Source organism: Mercenaria mercenaria, chromosome 6 (genome assembly GCF_021730395.1).
Source record: "Mercenaria mercenaria strain notata chromosome 6, MADL_Memer_1, whole genome shotgun sequence".
NCBI classification, from domain to species: Eukaryota; Metazoa; Mollusca; class Bivalvia; order Venerida; family Veneridae; genus Mercenaria; species Mercenaria mercenaria.
This window is the reverse complement of record NC_069366.1, coordinates 70,438,932-70,446,065: the sequence shown is the minus strand read 5'-3', so window position 1 is coordinate 70,446,065 and position 7,134 is coordinate 70,438,932. Positions and strand designations below refer to the sequence as shown.

Here is a 7,134-nt window from a genome sequence, read left to right as displayed (position 1 = left end):
TTTTAAGTATGAAATGCGCGATTGAAATGGGTTAGTATATTTTTTCCATTCACGACCATGGTTCTTATATAGAATACCTAGGGGTGGGGTATAACATGTACAGGGGCATTTTCTTTCTGGTCTGGTGCCATTGCGTATATGAAGGGTTTTAGGTATTTTGTCTGTATCCTTTGCACGAAGCTTACAAACGACTGATCATTTATTACGGGTTATCCACATTGATAGTCGCCGCATTTTCAGATGAGCAGGTCTTCGAAGTTTTCCAGTAAATCCGTTCACTCATATTTGTACTCGCTTCAGAGACAAATCAAATCTTTCGCATGTGTTAACTCAACGACTACTAGGGGCAAGTTTGTACGTAGGTCGGGACCGGCAAGACCTTCCATGCAACGCATATACATTTTTCAGGTACCAACGTTTTTAGTAGGACCAAGTGAGTGAAAATAAAACCGTTCCCACGAAAAAAGATCTTTTGAACTATATATAATTTCACTGTTTCCATAGCAACCGTTCACTTTTGTAAAAGACAATTAGATTCATATGTCATCACAGTTTTGGTGAAAGTACCCAGCTAGAGCTGAAACACTGGCCTTACTATGGTAATATTTTATTTTAATAAACTGACTTGTGAGAATTGTGAAATCATACTATAAGTTCATGAGAACAATTTTTATTAGTCCCCTACTGGCTGAAAACCAGTTTCGGGGACTATAGGATTGCGCCTTTCCGTCCGTCCATCCGTCCGTCTTACGAGAGCTACGTTGTGGGGTGAGCGGTATAGAATAAGGTTCATTGTGGGGTGATTTTGTATTATGGGGTGCATCCCATAATGACATCATCTTAAACGGGTGCAAATGTACATTGTGGGTTGTTTCTTTAATTTTCGGAGTTGCACCCCAGAAGAAAATGGACACATCTGTCCCTCTTTGGACAGTTACGGACACAATTCGTGTTTAAGAATGATTGCAATCTATAAATAGCGGCCACCCAATGGAATGACGTCATTCGGTAGCATTCGTTATTGTTCGGCAAAAACGGAGTTAAGCGCATGCGCAGTCAAGTGACCTGGCCACGCCGTCGCCATATTGGTAGTCCTGAAGCGGATCTAGACAGCGTTTTCACAACAGTAAGTTTTGTAAAACAAATCATTCATTTGAAAAAACAGAAAGTCATTCGCTGAATATAATTTTTATGGGGAACGGAATTTCATGCATCAAGACAACTAGTTAATTCGAAAATGCTAGGAAAATCAGCGAGTGTTTCGTACCCAAAATGGTCGTACCATAATTTGTCAAGTTAGAGTGCAGTAAATTTAACCCAAGATAATAAAACGTAATAACTGGGTCACAATAAATAAATCTAAAAGTTAGACTTTTTTTACGTTTTTGAAAGAACTTATTAAGTAATATTTCTTTAAAATATTGTCCCTGCTATTCAATTACTCATTATTTGTTTTGATATTCCATGATTTCTACGGAAAATGGCATCCTTTGGGCCTTTTTGCAAAGCTGAAAGCTTCATTTTAGAAAACATTTATTCACTCAATTTTCCCAACGTTAAAATAGTTCTTGTTGGTTTTGTACTTGAATTGGAGGCCATCGCTGACATGAAAACAGACTCTGCAGCAGTTTACCAAATTTTTATCAGAATTCAATCCTGAATTTGAACATGTGAATACACTCACAAATTAAGTAGAATTCTTGATCAAAAGAGAAAGCTCTGTGCAAAGAAATAACTGAACAGAGTTAAAAATGTCAAATTACTCAATCAAAATTTTGCAGGGCCAACAACAAATACAAGTAATCCTCAACTGGCAGAAGAGTTCCCATCTGCTAGTCCAAATAATATCTACATGAATATTAATGTCTAATTTATAATAGCAAGTAAGTTTGGCTAGAATATTACGTCTTTTTAATTTTTTAATGTCTTCGTTTTCTTAACAGTAAAATACAGATACAAGTAAGGCTTAGCGGGATGGGTGACTACTATAAAATATCAGATCATAAAATATGTCATCCAGATAAACCAATTGAGTAAGGCTTATTGTTGGCAAAAGCCACATAATGTTCAGTGACCTTTTAGTGTAGAATTTGTATTCATTAATAAATATTCGTATTCATCCCCTGTATTTGTGTTAGACTGGTAACATAGCCCGATCGGGCTTTCGACATAAAATTAATAATTTGTTTTGTAGCCCTCTTTTAGACCTTCTGAAAACAGTCCATGCCGATTGTTTTACGGGTTGCAGCCCGGAACACTGTCCATGAGATTTCATTTCTTTAAATTTGATACACCTCATTAGTATGTCCATGCCAATTGCTTTACGGGTTGCAGCCCGGAACACTGTCCATGAGATTTCATTTCTTTAAATTTGATACAACTCATTAGTATGTCCATGCCAATTGCTTTACGGATTGCAGCCCATTGCACTGTCCGAGACATTTCATTTCTTAAAGTTTGATGCAGCCCATTGGTACGTCCATGCCAATTGTTTTATGGGTTGCAACCCATAACACTGAGACATTTCAATTTGATGCAGCCTATAAGTATGTCCATGCCAGTTACATCACTGGCTGCAGTCCATTACACTGTTGTTCGTGACATTTTTGATGCAGTCCATTAGCATGTCCATGCCGGTGTCACCAACAAGTGCTCAATAGCAAATAAAGTGAAGTTAGAATCCAGGCTGCTGAAAATTGCCAGACCGTCTGACCTGTCCAAAATTTAAACAGGCCCAGCACCTTTTAAAATGGAATTAGTGTGAATGCCTGGCATTTATCCCGAAAAGTAACTTAAAGTTAATAACATTTTATTATATTTTCAGACTGAGACCATGTCCAAAAGGCAGCCAGAAAGTAGCTCTGCATGGTAGGAGTAAGTATTCTTTACAATACACTAAAAACCTCTAAACTAGAACCCCTCTCACCTGGAATCCCCTTCTGTTTTCAAGAAAGAGTACTGATATAGCAAAGAAATGGTAAAGCAGTGACTCTTAAAACAGAATTATCAAGTTTAAAACCAATGAAAATTTCAGTTTTGGAGTGTATGTGAAATATGCCGGGCAAACTCATTAGAAAAGGTGGGTTTTTTTTTCAAGTTATAGTAGAGCGTTTTGAGATGAGTACATGAAATGTATTCGTCTATATCTTTTGTCTTTTTTTAACAAACTAAGTCAATATAGGAGATTTTTACAATAAATTTGTATTTATAAACCATTTTGAAATTGTAATACGTGTATATTATATATATAAAAAAGCAGCCATTGTTGAAGTACAACTGAGGTATTTATAAACTGCCAATATGCTAACACTAGGTTGTTTCAGGGCTTATCCCAAGAGTGAATTCATTTACAAACTGATTGGTAGGGTATACTTAATATGTATGTACCTCTCTGTAATACTGTTCAAACATGCTGATCAAACTCTCATACATGTTGACCTCGGACCAGTTTTGACTAACATTCTTTTAGCTAACGTCCCTAAAATTGGCTACAACTTTCCTCATTAGGCTAAAAGCTTAGCTACAAGTAATTTTTCTCCAGCACTATCACTGTGAAAGTCAAAAATACAACCCTTTGCGATGGATATTTTGATGGTACAGTACTCATAATTCCTACAGGGCGCATTGAATTTTTAATACTGTTTAAACCATATGAATAAAGAAAGCCTGGGAAGCCGTTGATAATATTCGTGCTTTGTCTGTGTGTAGTGTCAGAAGAAATCATACCTAATATCTATGTATTAAAGATCCCACTTAATTTGCGCTTATTAATGCTAATTGGCATTCATCGAGTTTCTGATATTATCAACGCCTGGGGAAATCTGAAGGAGTTTCTATGCCACTACTGATTATCGATTTTCTATAAATAGCCTAATTAACATGTGATTATAGTTGCGCTTGTTCGAAACGAAAACTTTTGTAGATCACTAGGCTGCATTAATTGATATAACATCTTGTTAGCTATGATGCACATTTAAGTTTATTCTGACGTATTTAATATTTGTTACAACTTGCCGGAAAAGCTATGGGAGGTACAAACTGGTATTTGTCTATGACCCGGAAATGTTCGGAAACCGTCGGAAGTACAAGATTCCGATCTGTCTTTTTTGTGAGAATTTCGTTTCTATTTTTAGCCATGGATTATTGCTTTTAGAAGTTATCGTTCTTTATCAAACATCCGCAAATTTCGGGTGTAATATAGGTGGCACTGCAGTCGGAAAACAGGTTTCCCCAGGCTGTAGATAGAAAAAAGTTAGAAATTGTCAGACTGGATTCCCAGGTTAGAATAAAGTCTGTAATTTAACCACTTTTTGCTGTATCTCCAGCTAAAAATAGAAAAACTTGAAAACAACTTCTCATGAACCGCTGGATGGATCTTAACCAAACTTGCCAGGTCTGTAGCACCCTGGCAAGGTCTTCTCTCGAGTTTTTTTTTTTTTGTCAAATTTTACGCTGGTCACCAGAGCTAAAAATATATTTTGAAAAAAACCTAACGACTTCTTCACATGAATCGCTAATCAAGGATTGTTTTCCTTATATGTCCGGTACCAGTAAACGGACCCGTTCCCAATCGAAAATAGTGTCCATTTTTCCCAATTGCCAAACTAAAATTCCCAAGGCCATAATCAACCAACTAAGAACAAGAAATAGCCTAATTCTTATATTAAAGACATAAAATACAGAGCTATATACAGACTTATGGGTTGCAACCCATAGTTAATTGACTTGGACAAACAACAACTGGGACAAAGTTGTGGGCTGCAGCCCATAATCAACTGACACGGACAAGGAAGTAACTTTTTTCCCTAAATTAAGACAAAATATATTATGTACCAGCTTGTGGGCTGCAACTCTTAGTGAATTGACTTGGACAAACAACAAGTTAGACAAAGTTGTGGGCTGCAGTCCATAATCAACTGACTTGGACAAGGAAGTGACCTTATTCCCTAAATAAAGACAAAATATATGATGTACCGACTTGTGGGCTGCAACTCGTAGTGAATTGACTTGGACAAACAACAACTGGGACAAAGTTGTGGGTTGCAGCCCATTATCAACTGACTTGGGCGAGGAAGTAACCTTATTCCCGAAATAAAGACTTTATATATGATGTACTAACTAGTGGGCTGCAACTCGTTGCGAATTGACTTAGACAAACAACAAGGGACTGAGTTACGGGCTGCGGCTGTTACACTCGGCCACCATGCAACAGTATGTCTATTGAAAACAACAAATGCCAAAACTCTATGTGCATTATTTAAATATTTTCAGGTCCATTAAAGATGTGCCTGATGAAACCATTGGAAATGTCAACAATGGTAGCATGGATGGAAGTGACAGTTATGTACCTTAAGAAAATATTTGAAGAGACAATGATTGTAAGGTGGATGAAAGTGACAATGATGTGCCTATAGAAACCACTGCAAGTGACAACAATGATAACATGGATGAAAGTGACAATGATGGGCCTGAAGAAACCCTTTTAAGTGACAACGAGTGTAACATGGATGAAAGTGACAGTGACAGGCCTGAGGAAAATATTATAAGTGATAATAACGGACAACAATAATAACATGGATGAAAGTGACAATGATGTGCCTGAGGAAAATATTGTTAAGTGATAACAGTTGTAACGTGGATGAATGTGATAATAATATTTCTGAAAAAAAAACTCAGGGATTGGCTGTAATGAATGAACAGGATGATTTTGTGGGAGAAAAAAATGGTGAATAAAGATGATATTTTGGATTTGACTTCACTTTTACTGAGAATGACAATAATTCGTTTTTAAAAACAGAAATTTGCAGCTTTTGTCTATATAGATTTTGTCGTCTTTTTTGTAGACGATTGTGATTTTTTTTCAATTTGGTTTGAAAATTTGATTACTGAATAAAAATAAATGTTGTTTTTTTCAGATTGTTTGGTATTCATAATGTTAACAAACCCAAGTTATAGTCTCAAGCTCCATTTTAGTGATCTGCTTTGTGTTCGGCATCTGCCAACAATACCTTCTTTTAACATTTTCTCCAGAACCGCTTGAACTTCATTACCGGTAGTAGTAACTAATCTGTTTTGCCCCCTTGAACAATGTTTTGCTCATGTCGGTCAGTAGGCCATTTGGTTTCCGCTCAATAACAAGAGATTACTTAGACATGCTGTGGTCAAACTTAATAGTATGACTACCTTTGGTCAGTAGGTAACCCCTTATTGTTTTGGGGGTCAGTAGGTCAAAGATCCAGGTCACAGTGACCTCAACACTGAAAACCATTCCCACTTAATTACAAGAGAACGCTTGAACCTGCAGTGGTCAACTGCCTATGGCCAGTAGATGAACCTATAGTTTTTGGGGTCAGTAGGTAAAATGTCTAGGTCACTGAGACCGCAGCACTAAAAATGTTTGCATTTTAGTTTTATGAGCTGTATCAAACTTCAAGAAATTTATGAAATGTCTCTGAGAGTATAATGGGCTGCAACTCGTAAAATAACTGGCATGGACATCCTAATGAGCTACATCAAACTTTATAAAATTAAATGTCATGACAATGTTATGGGCTGCAACCCACAAAACAGTTGACATTGACACCCTTATGGGCTGCATCAGACTTTTAGAAATGAAATGTCTCTGAGAGTGTAATGGGCTGCAACCTGTAAATAAAATCTGGAAAGTAGATCCCTCGGAAGCACCGAGAACAAGGCAAACAGTGAAAATTGCAGACTCGGTTTGATTGAGTCTGTAAAACAACTAGCATGAAGATCCTAATGAGCTGCATCAAACTTTATGGAATGAAATGTCACTGACAATTATGGGTTGCAACCAACAAAAGAGTTGACATAGACATCCTAATGGGCTGCACCAAACTTTATGGAATGAAATGTCATGGACAATGTTATGGGTTGCAACTCCAAAAAGGGTTGACATGGACATCCTTGTGGGCTGCATCAAACTTCTAGAAATGAAATGTTTCTGAGATTGTAATGGGCTGTAACCTGTAAAAAAATAATTGGCATGGATTAGTCATCCACCTCTTATTCATGTGGGGAAGTTGGCAGTTACTTGCGGAGAACAGGTTTGTACTGGTACAGAATCCAGGAACACTGGTTAGGTTAACTGCCTGCCGTTACTTGACTGAAATA

General features: G+C 37.1%; 1 long non-coding RNA gene across 1 annotated transcript; it reads left to right on the top strand.

The window, feature by feature from the left end:
- The first annotated feature begins 778 nt into the window (after positions 1–778).
- LOC123550077 (uncharacterized) lies at positions 779–6,413 on the top strand. Its single transcript, XR_006686174.2, has 3 exons — positions 779–1,126; positions 2,825–2,874; positions 5,272–6,413. It is a non-coding gene; the product is annotated as an uncharacterized LOC123550077 (long non-coding RNA).
- The last annotated feature ends 721 nt before the right edge of the window (positions 6,414–7,134 follow it).